General features: G+C 47.7%; 1 long non-coding RNA gene across 1 annotated transcript in view; it reads left to right on the forward strand.

Moving 5' to 3' along the window:
* Positions 1–1,562, forward strand: part of LOC102388434 — an 8,439-nt gene extending 6,877 nt beyond the window's left edge. The window contains exon 3 of the long non-coding RNA XR_323573.1: positions 1,482–1,562. This is a non-coding gene — a long non-coding RNA (uncharacterized LOC102388434). The remainder of the gene's footprint in view (positions 1–1,481) is intronic.
* Positions 1,563–15,782: the final 14,220 nt, after the last annotated feature.

Below are 15,782 nucleotides of genomic sequence, written 5' to 3' on the forward strand. Positions count from 1 at the left end.
GGAGCAGTCTGTTCAATAGGATCATAGATTTGCTCTTGCAGGTTCTTCATCAGTGTCATACCTCCCACTGGGTCATACTCCCTAGTTGGGACCTAGCACCTGCCTTCCCACCTACCTCTGATCCAAACTAGGTCACATGGTCAATGTGTTTAAATATTGCTGTGGTTCAGACACTTGTGCTCAAGAAACCTGCTGAAGAGTCTTTCACTCCAGCAGCACAGAAGAGCTTTGACATAGGAACGTAGACCAGCAGGGGCTTATTTCCACCTAGCACCATCTTTTACAAATGGCTCTGCCACATGCTGCCAACCAACCGTGCCTCTTACAAGATTCAGGATAAATTAACAGCATCCACAAGAAAGAAAGAGCTGCCATTGGTCAACAGATGCTGTAATAAATGAAGAGCTAGGTCTCTTGGAAAGCCTCTGGGAAAAGATCAGAAGGGAGAGCAGCAGGGGTGATGTCAAAGTGGATGCTTGCCATAGGCCACCAAACCAGGAGAAAGAGGTGGATAATGTGTTCTTTAAGCAACTGGCATATGTTCTAAATCACAGGACCTGGTTCTCGTGGTTAACTTTGACTCCTGGAACATCTGCTGGGAGGAAAACACAGCAGTGTGAAAACAATCCAGCAAGTTCTTGGTATGTATTGGGGGCAGCTTCTTGGTACAAGTGGTGGAGATGCCCACTAGGGGGAAGCTCTTTTCAACTTGCTGATCATAAAGAGGGAGAAATTGGTTGAGAATGTGAAGGTGGAAGGCAACTTGGGTGACGGTGACCATGAAATGAGAAGAGTTCAAGATCCTAAGGGAGTAAAGAAAGGAAAGCAGCACTATAAAAATACTGGTCTGCAGAAAAACAGATTTGAACAAATTCAGGGGACTGGTGGGCAGGGTCATCAAAGAGGCCAAGTCTGAGGGGAAAGGGAGTGCAGGATAACTGGCTGTATTTTAAAGAGGCCATTTTAAGGGCACAGGAGCAAACTATCTCAATGAAAGGGAAGAATAGGAAGTATAACAGGAGACCAGTCTAATTAAACAGTGATCCCTCCAATGAGATGAACTCGGAAAGGAATCCTATAAAAAGTGGAATCAGTCATATTACTAGGAAAGAGTAAAAGTGCATTGCATGAGCATGCAGGGATTTGTGAGAGAAATTGTCCGTTCAGGCTCCCAATCTGGTAAGGGAACACCTGCGGACTCTCCTGACCTGAACGGGGCTCATATCCCAGCTGAGACTCCAATAAGTGGGAGAGGAGGGTGTGGTCTTTTCAGTTTATTCGGCCGAAGGTCCCCTGTCCTCATAAGGGCAGAGAGACCCTGACTGTAACTCAACACATATATTTATAAACTTTGGTTACACAAGCCTTTCCCATAACGCAGGCACAAAACTCAGCGGAAAATTACTAAGATGGCATGACTTTGCTCACCCCACATAGTTGGGCCCAATCACCTTGCTTGTCCGCCTAGATTGACAGACCAGTGGCAATCTTAGTGCAAGGTTGCATCAGCCAGCATTGATCAAAGGTCATACAGAGGTCACATTAATTTTCTAACAATATTTTCTAACAGAGTAAAGCAAGGCAGCCAAGGCATGATTTGAGATACAACCAGCAATGAATGTAAAAGGAGTTATAATCCTGTTGATGTTATCTGTGTTCTATATAACCTCATGTGCTGCTTATCTGCATATCTCAATTGGTATACTAGTGTTGGAGTGACATTATAGCCAGGATGATCCAGGAAATATGTGAGAAGCAAGGATTTTTTTGAGGAAGATCTTTTATTAGACCAACTGCATGGTTCGGATAGACTTAGACAAGTTGTCAAATGCAGTGTATTCTTCTTCATGTCTGTGGAAAAAACAGGCATGGCAAGGAATCCATGAATCCTTATGGGCTTGTTATGGGTGTGTTAATTGTTGTAACAGTGGAGATGAGGCTTTGTATCTATTATTAAGGCAAGGTTGTGTCTCATTTGATGTCTGTTCACCAGAAGGGAGTTTGCTTCTGATGATGACTTCGCCAAGGTTAGAGGATTGTTTGAAAATGAGGGGTGGGGGCTAAGAATATTTCTCTCAAAGTTTTTTTTTACTGTAGGCTGTAATTGTTTGATGATTCTTTTTGTTGATTCAAATGTGGGGTGGTGGGTGACCATCAAGGGTATGCAGTCATGGGTGGTGGGGAGAGGTCCTTTTTGTATTCTAGCAGGTTAAGGTGAGATATTTGAGTGGCTCTTTCAAAGGTATGGTCTATTTTTATGCTTTACTATCCTTGTATAAAGTGTTGAAGTGACGTTATAGCCATGATGGTCCAAGAAATATGTGAGAGGCAAGGATTTTTGTGGGAAATATCTTTGATTAGACCAATTGGAGTTCTGTCCCAACCATGTAGTTGGTCCAATTAAGGACATCACCCATAAGAACTCTTGCCTCTTGTATAAAGGTTGATTTCAGGTTGGCAAAGTGGGTGTTGCAGTTATTCTCATCAAAAGCGATACAGTGGTATCTGAGGGCCTGACTATAGATTGCAGATTTTTGGTGTGTTTGGGAGGTGTAAGAGAGTCACTTACCCTGCGTCTTGATTAAGGCCAGTCAGCACTGTGTCCAAGGTTTCTAGACAGTTTATTCTACATGGGATAGCCTTGTTCCCACAATAAAATAAAAAATAGCAAACCAAGCAAGCATTCCAACAGCTAAAAAATAAAGAAACACATGTAAAACTGGTGGTCTTTCTTCAGACCTTAGAACAAGTGAGACAGGCTCTGTGCTTCTTCCTAGACGCACCATCTCCTCTCCTCTCCCCCTTGCTCTCTCTCTGTAGCTCCACCTTCATTTACTGATCAATTACAGCTAACCTCCAGGCTTTCAGCCAGGCAGACTCTTAACTGGTGACTATCTGTAGCTGGATCTCAGCCCCCTGCAAGCTGAGCACCTCCTTACAGGATGATTGCTGGTTTTGTGGATGTAAATACTGTGGTCTGTCGATTTGTTTATACTGTGGTTTGTCGGGTGCCATCCCAGATGTGGATCATGGTATGTAGAAAGTTGATATTACTGTAGGAACATTCCAGACATAATTGGATTGAGATGTTAAACCTGTGGTAGAAACCAATATGCGAGTCCAGGCATTCGGTCCAGATGACAGAGGTATCATCTATGTAAGAAAGAGTGCAGGTTTGGTGGTGCAGTTTTCTAATAATGCCTCCTTCAGGTGGCCCATGAGGAGGTTAGCATATTTGGGCACCATCTTCATGCCCACAGTTGTGCCCATGGTTTGGAGGACATGCCAGTTGTTGAAAGTGATATTGGGGGGTGAAAATGAAGTGGATGATTTGTGCAACATGGTGTCACAAATCTGAGTGTAATCCATGCTCTTATAAATGTAGCAGCATTAAAAATGGACCCACCTGAAGGGATAGAAAGGGCTGCCCCATGGGCGACCGGTGCTGCCTTAGTGAGGGGGACATGTGCCCCACCTGCAACTAGTCCTGCCAATGGTGGGGGAGTCCCCCCGTGGCCAATCTCATCAACTGGGGGGGAGGTCTGTCCCCCCAGGTGATCTCACAACAACCAATTGCTGTGGCTGATCGCTGCGCTCACTGCAGCCACTTCCAGGAGCGGCTGTGGCCACTTCTGGGAGCAAGTGCTGGCCGATCGCTGCAGCTGCTCCCAGAAGCAGCCACAGCCACTCCTAAAAGCAGTTGCAGTGAGCTTATCAATTGGCCGGTGCTTTCAGGGGAGGCACCGGTGCTCCCACCTGCCCTCCCTTCTCACCGCCTAAGCAGTGAGTGCGACCATCAGGGGCTGCACCAGTGCTCTCGGGGGGTGCATGCGCATCCCCATGCACCCCCTACACGTCACCACTTGGCTGCCCTGCAGAGAGACAGAGTGTGCAGAGACAGAGAGTTTGTCCCATTAGGGTTACTGTTTGCCCTGAGGGCAAGTGAAGCTGCTCTGGAGGCAGCCCACTTTGGAGTGGGAGGAGTGATGTAACCCCAGCAAGGTTTAAATAGAGGAACATTAGCAAAAGCCCGGGAAGAGTCCTAGCCTGCAATTGGCTGAGACAGCTTGTTTAAAAGGGAGGAGCAGTTTTTCCTGGGGAGGAGAACAAAGGGATGGGAGAAGGACAGAGAGACAGACTGGAGGCCAGGAAAAGGACCTCACCACAGCTGTCCCTCAGTGAGCCCCTGTCAGAGCCCTGAAGAGGTGGCAGCTAGAGGCTGCACCCAGGAGTGATGCATTGTGTCCCTTCTTCCCTTCCCTCTTGGAGCCCAAGCACAATAGTGGACCTGCCTGTCAGGAGACTCCAAGCCCAGGAAGACCCTGCTACAATCCCCTGTGTGACGTGGGTGAGCACATGAGGGGAGGGGGACATAGGACCAGGGGGAGACTGCCCTGGTTTGCTCCATGAGTGAGAAGACACGTGGGGGAGGGACAGGTTCAGGGTGCCAGAGGGAGCACTGGGCTAGACGGGCAGGGACTGCTTCAGCCACCAGAAGCCCCAGGACAGGCAGGGCCCAGGGAAGGGCTGCATTTTCTAGGTGCTGTGAAGATGTGCTGGGCAGGGGAACTGCTACAACCTGCAACCCAGACACCGTTCCCTGCTGTACCAGAGGATGGGGCTCTGGGCAGGAATTAGCTCTCCTGCAGGGATTATAGGGGAGGAGCCACCACCTGCCACACAGACCCCTGAGGCTTGTGAGATGGACACCAGCAGCAGGGACCACCTGCAGCTCCTGTGCCAGGGGCACAGAAGCAGTCCTGCTCCCTGAGACACGAAGTGAGGGCAGCATACACAGGGTCCTCATAGTTATCCTGGAGCATGCAAGATATAGATTGTGTAAGTAAGTTCTAGATAGCTTATTAGCTGGCGTAGCGATTTATTTATTTGTTGGTTCCTTATTTATCGTGGGTAATTTTTATACCTTCCCCTGGTGTATTAACCTTAAGCCACCATTGTCATCTTATGTTTTTGTAACATTATTGGTTTTATTGTATTAGATATATATTATTTTGTAAATAATTAAATTCTGTAAATAATTTTATAAATGTCTGCAAGATTGTTTTGATTGTCAGGGGAGGCTCTCCACTTGGGGACCCTGCAGCAGCTACCCAGAGAGCTGAGTAGGGCCACTGGCTACTGGGTACCCCAGGGTCCCACTGTTCAGGTGAGGGTATGGGTAGTGTCATGCTCAGGGTTACATAAATATTTCAAGGAGGCAGCTGTGCCTTCTTGGTGTGGGATGTTAGTGTACAGACTGGTAATGTCAGGGTTTACAAGGGCATCAGGCCTGAAGTCTGGAGCGACAACTGGTGGGGTTACAGGGATAACCACAGTTGGAAGCAATGGGGTGGGATCTGAAACAAGGAGTCGGAAATGAAGCTGGAGGACTAACTAGAATAGGTCAGGTAGCAAGATGAAGTCAAGTCAAAGTCTAAACATCAAGCTAAAGGCTTAACTAAAATCAGGGGGTCAGGAAGCAAAATGAAGTTCAAAGTCCAAACACTGAGCCAAAGGATTAACCAGAAATCAGAGAGGCCAGGAAGGGCCAAAGCCTTACAGATTACACCTATGATTACAAGGTTGGCCTTCTCAGGGAGGTGGTTGATGTTCTGGATATTACTAAAGAAGTCTGTTGTGTTTTATAGAAAACTTGCTCTCTGAGTGACTAGTGGTTACCTCAGGATGATTGTTATGAATATGATTTCTAGGGTAGGAGAATAAGATGATCTCTCTAAAATGTTCCTGGGATAGGAGAGTAGAGGATTAATGGAAGCAGTTTTTCGTAAAACTAGTATGGAAAGGATTAGAAAGGATTTTTCAGTTCCAGGGTGAATACTGGTGTGAGGTTCTCCCCATGTTCTCTGTAATGAATGCTTATAAGTAGTCCTCTGCGTATGAGCGCTTGCCCAAGGTATCGACTTTTTCTAGCTAAAAATGTTACTGGGTTTTTTTCCACTGTCGTAATGTACCATGACAAATGACGTAACATGCATATTATGTGGTACGTTTAAGTTTCATTATGGGTTAATATGCTATTACTAGTAAAAGATGCTAGGGGGCACCTCATAACAATTTTATCCTCTTGACTTCCCAGTACTAAATTACAGCAGGGGGCAGTTTAGGAATGTATTTAATGATTTCTTTCTTTCTTTCTTTTTTTTACCTTCCTGCAGCTGGGAACAGGCTCCTCCACCAATGGGGCTGGGGGGGAAAGGGCTGGGGCCAGGCTGGCTGGGTGTGCAGTGCAGCACAGTGCTGTCGGGGGCGGGGGGAAGAGGGGGGAGTAGATGAGCTGGGAGCAGGTCAGGAATGCGGGCATTGGCAGGGCTGGGGGGGCAGGGACTGTGGGTCAGGAAAGCAGGGCACTTACAGTGCTGGGGAGGAGGGGGCTGTGGGTCAGGAGTGAGGGACACCAGCTAGGCTGGAGGGGATGGGAGCTGCAGGTAGGGAAGTGAAGGGCACCAAAAGGGCTGGGTGCTGCAGGATAACTAGGAATGAGAGGCACTGGCATGGCAGTGGGGGTAGGGGGCTTCAGGTTGGGCATGAGGGGTTCTGGTTGAGTAGGGGTCTGCAGGTTGGGAGTGGGGGGCACCAGCAGAACTATTGGGGGGGCAGGGGGCTGTGGGTTGGGAGTGAGGGGCCCAGGTAGGGTTCGGGGGCCAGGGGGTGCCACACACACCTGCCACCAGCCCCCCACGCACTCGTGCCACAACCCCCAGGCCACTACAGGGAGAAAAGTCGCATGCTGTCAGGGGGGCTTGGGTGCTGTGATGCACCAGCTCTGTTATATGTGGCCATTACACCCCAGAGCTAGGGCCACCCCAGCAGAAATGAGGAAGTGAGGGGCACTGGCAGGGCTGGGTGGCACTGGCTTGGCTGTAAAGCACAATCATGTTTTTTGCGTGATTGTTGTATATTGTGCCTCCTTTAGGACTGGAGAGGACCATTTCCTATCCCATCTCAGACCATTACCTTAAGATTCCCTAACAGAACCTGTAAAACCAGTTGAGTGACTCTGGAGTGGTGACCCCCTGTGAATTGCTTGCTCTGTATTAACAATTTTCCAATAAGGCTGCTTTTTGACAGGGGCCTTGGATGAGGTCAGAAAAGTTATTTAAGGTTGGGACCACCTGATCTGGGTCACTTCTTCCTCCTGGGGCTGCTGAAGCCTGAACACTGATTTGGGAGCCAGAGGGGCCTGCTTCCTATGGGGGGGGCACCCCCTGCTCTTCACTGATGAAGCAAACTGAAGCTATGTGAAGGGAAAGCCTCAGGCAGGGCTGTCCTTTGGAGGGCTGAATCGGGGCAACTGTCCCAGGTCCCACACTTTGGGAGGCCCTGTGGAGCCAGATGGAGCATCCGCGGCCCCGCTCCCTGCAGTGTAAAAGGGGTCTCATGGAATCCACCAAGCAGACATGAGGATCAGCACTACAGTTTCACAGGGAGCAATGAGGGGCCCTTTGCAACGCAGACAGACCTTCTCTCTCTAGCAGCTCCCTGTGGCACAGTGAACCCATGGAGCAGCTCATGGACTCTCCCAGAGCTAGTGCCACACCAGCAGGAGCACTGGCAGGGCTGGGGAGCAGGGGATGTGGGTTGGGAGTGAGAGGTACCCCAAAGCATGACAAATCAGTTACCACACTTTGATTGAGCTTTTTTTTTTTTAAATTTAATGCAGAGTCAGACATGGTTTTATCATAGTATGCTGCAGAGTCCAAGGACCCCCAGTCTGCTTTTTGAGGGGAGACATGAAATCTGACAGTGCATTATCCTATCAGCATTTTCACAGTAACCCTATTTGCATGTCAATTCTGGTTTTCTGCAGCTAAAGTTACAGTTTTTTCATCAGCCTGTGTGTTGAGGGAGATCTCCAAATGTGGCTTTCCAGGAGTTTGAACAAACACCAGCCCAGTTAAAAAAAAACCCAACCATTTCCTCTCCTAGAAGCTGACTTCTGTGATGTGACTCTTCTAGGGCCAGCAATATTATTGTTTTCTTATTGCTTACTCCATTAGGAATGGAGGAAGCTCATGCTCCTAGATTTAGCAAGCTGTCCACAGAGACAATTCCCCATTCCTGCATTACCTTCCAGTATGCCAAAGGCCAGTTCCATGATGATTAATTACCCAGAGCTACCTGACTCATACCACATGCACCCAACACTACATTTTGTGGTTCTCTCCCAGAATTGGCAAAAGCCTGCTTAGCTGTGGCTTGCTCTTGGCAAGCCAGGCATTTTACTCTCTCTGTTCAACAGTCAGCCAGCCCCAACATGTCTGAGGTCCCAGGAACATTCCACTTACAAAATTCCCTGCCAGCCCCTGCCTCTGCCCAGGCGTGCGGGTGTGGGGGACCCCCTGCTTGCAGTGAGTGGCCTGCTCTCACCATCCACTGTTCTGGGGCACCCTAAGCCACATGCTAGGGTTTGCTCCCCTAATTTCAAACTGCTTGCCTCTACTGAAGGTCGAGGAACATTTCACTTGCTCTCGACACCATACAGTTGATACATACCCCGCTGCCCCTGATGGTGTGGGGCAGGGAAGCCTAGCTGGCAGTGACTGCCCTTCTCACCATCCACTGTTTTGGGGTGGCCTATGTTTCATGAGGCTGCAGTTTGCTCCTTATTCCCAGGTCCTTATTCCTGGTTCCAGGTTCCTTTTTCAAAGCTAATCTATACCCAATAAAGGCTTCCTATTAATGAATTATATATTCTAAAGAGAGAGAATGTCATTAGCTATGCATATTTACCAAATAATATGTAAATTAATATCTTGCATCAAGTACAGAGCCCTAAATGAAGATCAGATTAGGATGGGGTTATGGGGCAAAATACTTCTTGGGCTACCCCAAACTTCCTGCCGATGCCACCGTGGGGCTGTCCCAAAGAACCCTAATTGCAGTCCTGCCCAGCCCAAAGCACAGTTTGGCCCTGCCGGCCTGCCAGCTGACAGCCCCCATGCCCACTATACTAAGTATATGGACCTGAATAAGGAACTGGCTTTTGGGCTGGGATTATGACTGGAAATCCCCCTTGACCTCCCCCGCCCCCATGACTCTGTGCCACTGGGGACCTCTCCCAAACATCTCTGACCAGAGTCTTGCCTGGCCTTAAGCACTGTTGGTTCATAGTTTCATAGTTTCTAGGGTCGGAAGGGACCTGAACAGATCATCAATTCTGACCCCCTGCCCTGGGCAGGAATGAGTGCTGGGATCATAATAACCCAGCCAGATATTTATCCAACCTCCTCTTGAAGACCCCCAAAGGTAGGGGAGAGCACCATCTCCCTTAGGAGCCCATTCCAGAGCCTAACAACCCTAACCATAAAGTAATGCCTCCTGATATCACACCTGAACCTACTCTCAATCAATCTGTGGCTGTTATTCCTTGTTAGCCCAAGTGTTGACCAGGGGAATAGAGCCTCACTGGGCCTGTGTGAATAGACAACTATTCGATTTGGCTTTGGATTTGGATTTGGCTGATTTGGACTTGGCCAATCTAGTTCGGATATTTGAATCGCTTTTCTGATTCGATTTGGCCAAATTGATTCAGAAAAGATTTGGAAAAGATTTGGCAATTCAGAGACTCAGCCATAGGGTATAATGGGGAATCAATGAAATATCTATAACTTTGTTGTTTTTTGGATGATTCAGATAAAACTTGTAGGGATAATAGCCTCTACTGAGGACATGGAGGCTGTCAAGTTTCAAGGTGATAGGTGGAGGGGTGTCTGAGAAACTGCACCTCAAATCCTGAAAGCAAAACTCATGTCACACATGTGTATTAAGTCACGGTGGTGAACAGACCACAAAGCCTACCAAGTTTCAAGAAGATCGGTGCAGGGGTTTATGAGAAACTGCACCTCAAGCTGCTGATAAGCAAAACTCATGTCATGTGTGTGTGTTAAGTTACAGTGGGGTTAAAACTGCAGGGATGGTAGCTCTTGCTAAGGCCACAAAGCCTGCCAAGTTTAAAGGAGATAGGTGCAGGGGTTTCTGGGAAACTGCACCTCAAACTGCTGACAAGCAAAACGTATGACAGGTGACACTGTGTGTGTGTGTTAAGGCACAGGGCGCTGAAAATCACAGGCCTGCTAGGCCCTGCTGTGGCCACAAAGCCTGCCAGCTGTCAAGGAGATAGGCGCAGGGAGAGCCTGGGTTGTGGGGCCCCGCACCTCTGGCTGCAGGCAGACAAAACTCATGACATGGGTGCTGGTGGGACTGTGTGTGTGTTCAGATGCACTCTTCATGGCACTGGGGCCTCTGCACAACACAGCAGTGTGCCCCCATGAGGTCTGCTCCTCCCCTGCAACCTTGGTCATGTCCACCACTGTAAACAACGGCAGGTAAAAATAACTTAGCTGGCTCAACACCCATAGCACCAGCACCATCAAAGGTAGCCAAATGGAACTGTCACAGAGCCTTTCTTTTTATAAAGGAATTGACAGCAAGAAGTAAAGATGTTGTGTTGGATATATGTTACTTGTGGTGTGTGATGGCTTATCTTGTGTTTTTATGTTTATGTGTTTATTATGAAAAAAATGGAATAGTTAGAAAAATATATCTTAGGAAGCTTTCGGGTTGAAAAACCCTTTGTCAGGCTGAGGAAGTCCCTGCAGTTGGTATGCCTCCTGGTCCTGCATGGAAGGAATAATAAAGAAGCCAGAGGCTGGCCTGGCATGCAATGCAGGCAAGAAAGCCAGTCAGTGAAAATGGAAATGGAGGCATCAGGGGGTGAGGGACAGGCTGGGGTGGGGGTGGGAAATGGGGATATAGCAGCTCAGGTAAAAGTGCAGAGGTACCTGGGGAGTCAGATGTCCAGCAGGTTGCAGCGTGTCAGAATTCCACTGTCTAATCTATATTGAGTCCCTTTCACCCCACTGTGGCTTAACACACACATGTGACATGAGTTTTGCTTTCAGGATTTGAGGTGCAGTTTCCCAGAAACCCCTGCACCTATCATCTTGAACCTTGGCAGGCTTCATGCCCTCAGCAGAGACTACCATTCCTGCAAGTTTCATCCAAAGCAGCCAAAAAACAACAAAGTTATAGATATTTCATTGATTCCCCATTATACCCTCTGGCCGAATCTTCAAATCACCGAATCTTTCCCGAATCGATTCAGAAGCTCCGAATCAATTCAGAAAGCCTAAAGTTTCTAGCAATTTGATTCAGATTCATAGACTCAGCCTCCAAATCTCCCAAATCATCTCTGAAGCTGAATCGTGATCTGAAGCTTTGCACAGCCGTAAGCCTCACCTATTTTCTGCTGGTCCCCCCGGTGAGTTTATAGACGACCACCAAATCCCCCCTCAGCCTTCTCTTGTGGAGGCTGAATAGGTTCAGGCCCTTTAGTCTGTCTTCATAAGGCCTGGCCTGCTGGCCCCTGACCATGCAAGTGGCCCCACTCTGGACCCTCTCAAAGTTAGCCACATCCCTCTTGAAGTGCGGCGCCCAGAACTGGATGTAGTACTCCAACTGTGGCCTGACCAGCATTGCAAAGAGGAAAGTATCCCCTCCCTGGACCTGCTTGTGATGCATCTGTAGATGTACGACAAGGTGTGGTTAGCCTTACTGACTTCTTCCTTGCATTGGCAGCTCATGTCCATCCTGGAGTCAACAATGACTCCAAGATCCCTTTCAGCCACTGTGTTGTTGAGAGGGGTGTTCCCCAGCCTATAGGTATGTTGCAGGTTCCTTCTCCCTAGATACAGTACCTTGCACTCATCTGCATTGAATTCCATTCTATTCTCATCTGCCCACCTCTGTAACCTGTCTAGATCTAGTTGGATTCTGTCCCTCCCCCCCAGTGTGTCCACTTCTCCCCACACCTTTGTGTCATCAGCAAAGTCGCTGATAAAGATGTCTCTGATAAAGATGTTGAATAGCACAGGCCCGAGGACCAAGCCCTGGGGAACTCCACTGCCCACATCCCTCCAGGTCGAAAACAATCCATCCACCACCACTGTCTGGGTGTGACCACTGAGCCAATTTGCCACCCATCTGACTGTGTAGGCATCAATGCCTCAGTCCTAGTTTTTTTATGAGCATGGGGTGAGAAACAGTGTCAAAGGCCTTCTTGAAGTCCAGGTAGACGACATCCACCTCAACGCCTGCATCCAAGGACTTTGTGACTTGGCTGTAAAAGGAAACAAGGTTAGTCAGGCACAATCTGCCCACAATGAACCCGTGTTGGTTGCCCCTGAGCATTACCTCCCTTGCTGGGCCCCTGCAGATGTGCTCCTTGATAATTTTCTCCAAGGTCTTCCCAAGGACCGAGGTGAGATTAACTGGCCTATAATTAACCGGGTCCTTCTTTCTCCCCTTCTTGTAAATGGTGACCACATTGGCCCTTTTCCAGTCCTCTGGGACCTGACCAGAGCACCACGAGCGCTCATATAGCCATGCCAGGGGCCCTGCTATGACCTCTGCCAATTCCCTCAATACCCTCGGGTGAAGAGCATCTGGACCTGCTAATTTAAACACGTCCAACCCCTCCAGAAGTTCCTTAACTAGATCATCCCTGACCCTAGGCATGGCAGCGTGTCCCCTGAGTCTGTCTGTAATCCTAGTGGGGGAGTTGTCCCAGTCCCTGCTCAGAACTATGGGGGCAAACAACTTGTTGAAGAGATCAGCTTTTTCCTTTGCTGCAATCACCAGATTGCCAAGCTTGTCCTGTAGGGGCCCCACCTTACCTAGTGCCTTCTTCTTACTCCCTATGTATTTGAAAAAGGACTTTTTGTTACCTGCTGCTGGCTCCTATGTCCATATCGGAATTTGGAGACCAATAAGCAGCGGCCATTGCCCGCCCCTGGCGGTGAGCCTGAAGTTAGACTATGCTAAGCCTCAATATCTTATTGGTTGGCATTAGGCAGGATGTATGGAAGGTAGAGCCCCAGAATTGAGGACACTGTGTGAGAGCCAAAAGGGGGCCAAGAGAGACAGGAATCAAGAACTTCCTCGCATTAATAAGTTTTACCAACAAAGGCCTGGCAGTAGAGATTACTTGGTTACCTTAAGGACCCACACAGTCAGGCAAGCTGTTGTCTCACAAGGGGATAGGTGTGCCTAGTCAGTCTGAGAAGTCTAAACACTCCAACGAGCTCCACAGTAAATTAGTCAGCTAGAGTAAAAGTGGTATGGGGCAAGGGGTGCTCTGCCCCAGGCATAGGTCTGTTCCTTTAAGCATGCTTTATCCTCCAGACACTTCTCCATGGGCTGCCACCTTGACAGTGTGGAGAAGCTTGTGTGTACCAAAGTCTTTAAGAGGTACACCATCAGGAGTAGTTTTGTAGTGGTGAGTTTTGTATTCTTGTACTCCTGGTAGGGTCATCTACGGCAGTAAGGTCAAAGGTGAGGTATCAGATGAGCAGCAGTCCATCACAACACAAAGACCTCAACAGTGGAGCAGGTAGATCCAGAAGGCATACTTCTCAATGGCTGCGCCATTGAGCAAAGGCTACAGTGGAAGGGTAACCCAAGTTGTCTTGGATCTCCTTGCCATTGGACAAATGTTACTTCTCTACCAAGATCTGTGCAGGCTTCAATGCACAATGGCCTCCTCACATAAAACAAGTCATGCACAGACATCTCCCACTTATGGAACATCTACTACAATAACCAATACCCATACCTTCTATAAAGTCCTGTGGTGATGGATGAGTGGTGACGGGGACAGATAAAATGATCACTTGGAGTCCCTAGTCATGGATCCACATGCAGGTGGCAATTGCATGATGGTCCCTTCACCTTTGATATGGGACAAGAGGGTGATTTAGGAGCTGCAATCGTATTTGAGCAGTCCTTCTTAGAATTCCCTCTGTTCACCCCACATGGAGAGGGGACTAGAAAAGGTGCCCCAAACATAGGCTGTCCCACTTTACCTTACACGACTGGATAGCTGCTTCCAGGGGCATCACTCTAATTGTGATTGAAACAAAATTATCTTTTGCATCTTGGAACGTACAGGCCCTACTAGACAACCCAAACAGTGACATACATGAACACATAACAGCTACTGTCACCTGAGAACTCTCAGGATATAACATTGATATCGCTGCTCTCAGTGAGACAAGATGTGCAGACAAAGGCCAACTGAGGGATAATGGGGGTGGCTATACGTTCTTCTGGAAAGGGAAACCTGTAAACAACAAATGAATACACAGCATTGGTTTTGCCATTAAGAACCAGATGGTCAGTGGAATGATTGAATTTCCTGTTGGCCTCATGACTCATCCTCCTTGGAGACTTCAATGCGAGAGTTGGCCAGGACTTTAACATGTGGAGGGGCACCATTGGGAAGGAAGGAGTGGGCAAGGCCAATTCCAACAGCATCCTTTTACTCAGAAAATGTGCAAAGCATGATCTTGTCATTACTAATGCTATCTTCAGGCAACATGACAGGTATAAAACAACATGGCAATAGGCCCAATTGAACCAATGGCACCTCCTAAACCACGTCATTGTAAGAGCCCGTGATCTAAAAGATATCCATATCGTGTGTGTTATACGAGGAGCTGATGACTGCTGGACTGATCATCATTTAGTGAGATCAATCATGTCCATCAGGGTTGCACTGAAACATCAAAAGCAACCCAGATCAGTCTAAAGACAGTACAACATCAAATGCCTTCAGAACCCTAGACACAGTGAAACCCTCCAAACACATTCCAGTAAGAAACTTGCCAGTCTTAGGTTTGAAAATGATAACACTTGTGTTGAGCAAGATTGGCAAGCTTTAAAGGAAACCAGCTATGAGGCTTCCACAGAATCAATTGGCTTCATCACCCCACACCATCAGGACTGGTTTGGCAAAAACAATGCTGAGATCAAAGCCCTTCTCAATTGGAAGAGAAAAGCTTTCTATAATGGGCAAAAGCATCCTACATCCAGTCAGAAGAAGGGAACTTTTTGATGGCTTAAAGCTGAAGCCCAGAGGAAGATTTGAAAAATCAAAAACAAATGGAAAGAGAATGTAAAAGAAATTCAACAATTTTTTACCATCATGACATGTGGAGTTTCTCCTTGTACAATCGAGGCTGTGTATGAACCAAATTCTCGTGGACTCTCCCCTCTTAGATCTGAAGAATGCTGTACACTCTGCAAAGACAATGAATCCATCAAAAACTGCTGGAAAGAGCACTACCAAAAGCTTCTGAACCAAAAATTGACAGTGATTGATGAAACCATCAAATCCATCCTGCAGCATCCAGTAATGGAAGCACTTGCCAGTTCACCAACTTCCGAAGAAGTCCACCAGGCAATAAGACAGATGAAGAGCAATAAACCCTCACGGCATACCAGCTGAGGTCTTCAAAGCTCGTGGGGAAACTATGACCAACAAGCTCACATGCTGTTTCTCAAAATATGGAGCACTAAGGAAATTCCCACTGACCTAAAGAATGCCAATGTTGTCACCATTTTAAAAAGGGAAATACATATAACTGCGGAGACTATCATGGTTCCGTCCTCCTCCCCATCGCTGGGAAGATCCTAGCTCAAATTCTGCTGAACTGACTGCTCCCTCTTGCCAAGGAAAACCTTCCCGAGTCTCAACATGGCTTCAGACCATCAAGCAACACCGTGCACATGATGTTTGCAGCCTGGCAGATCCAGGAAAAATGCCGAGAACAACACTAGGAACTGTATATGGCTTTTTATTCTTTTTATCAAAGCCTTCAATTCAGTTAACCGTAAAGCTCTATAGAAGATCTTATTGAAGTTTGACTGTCCAGGGAAATTTATCACCATTCTGAGACTCTTCATAACCAGATGACTGTTTC

This window comes from Alligator sinensis, unplaced genomic scaffold, assembly GCF_000455745.1.
Source record: "Alligator sinensis unplaced genomic scaffold, ASM45574v1 scaffold434_1, whole genome shotgun sequence".
Lineage (NCBI taxonomy): Eukaryota > Metazoa > Chordata > Crocodylia > Alligatoridae > Alligator > Alligator sinensis.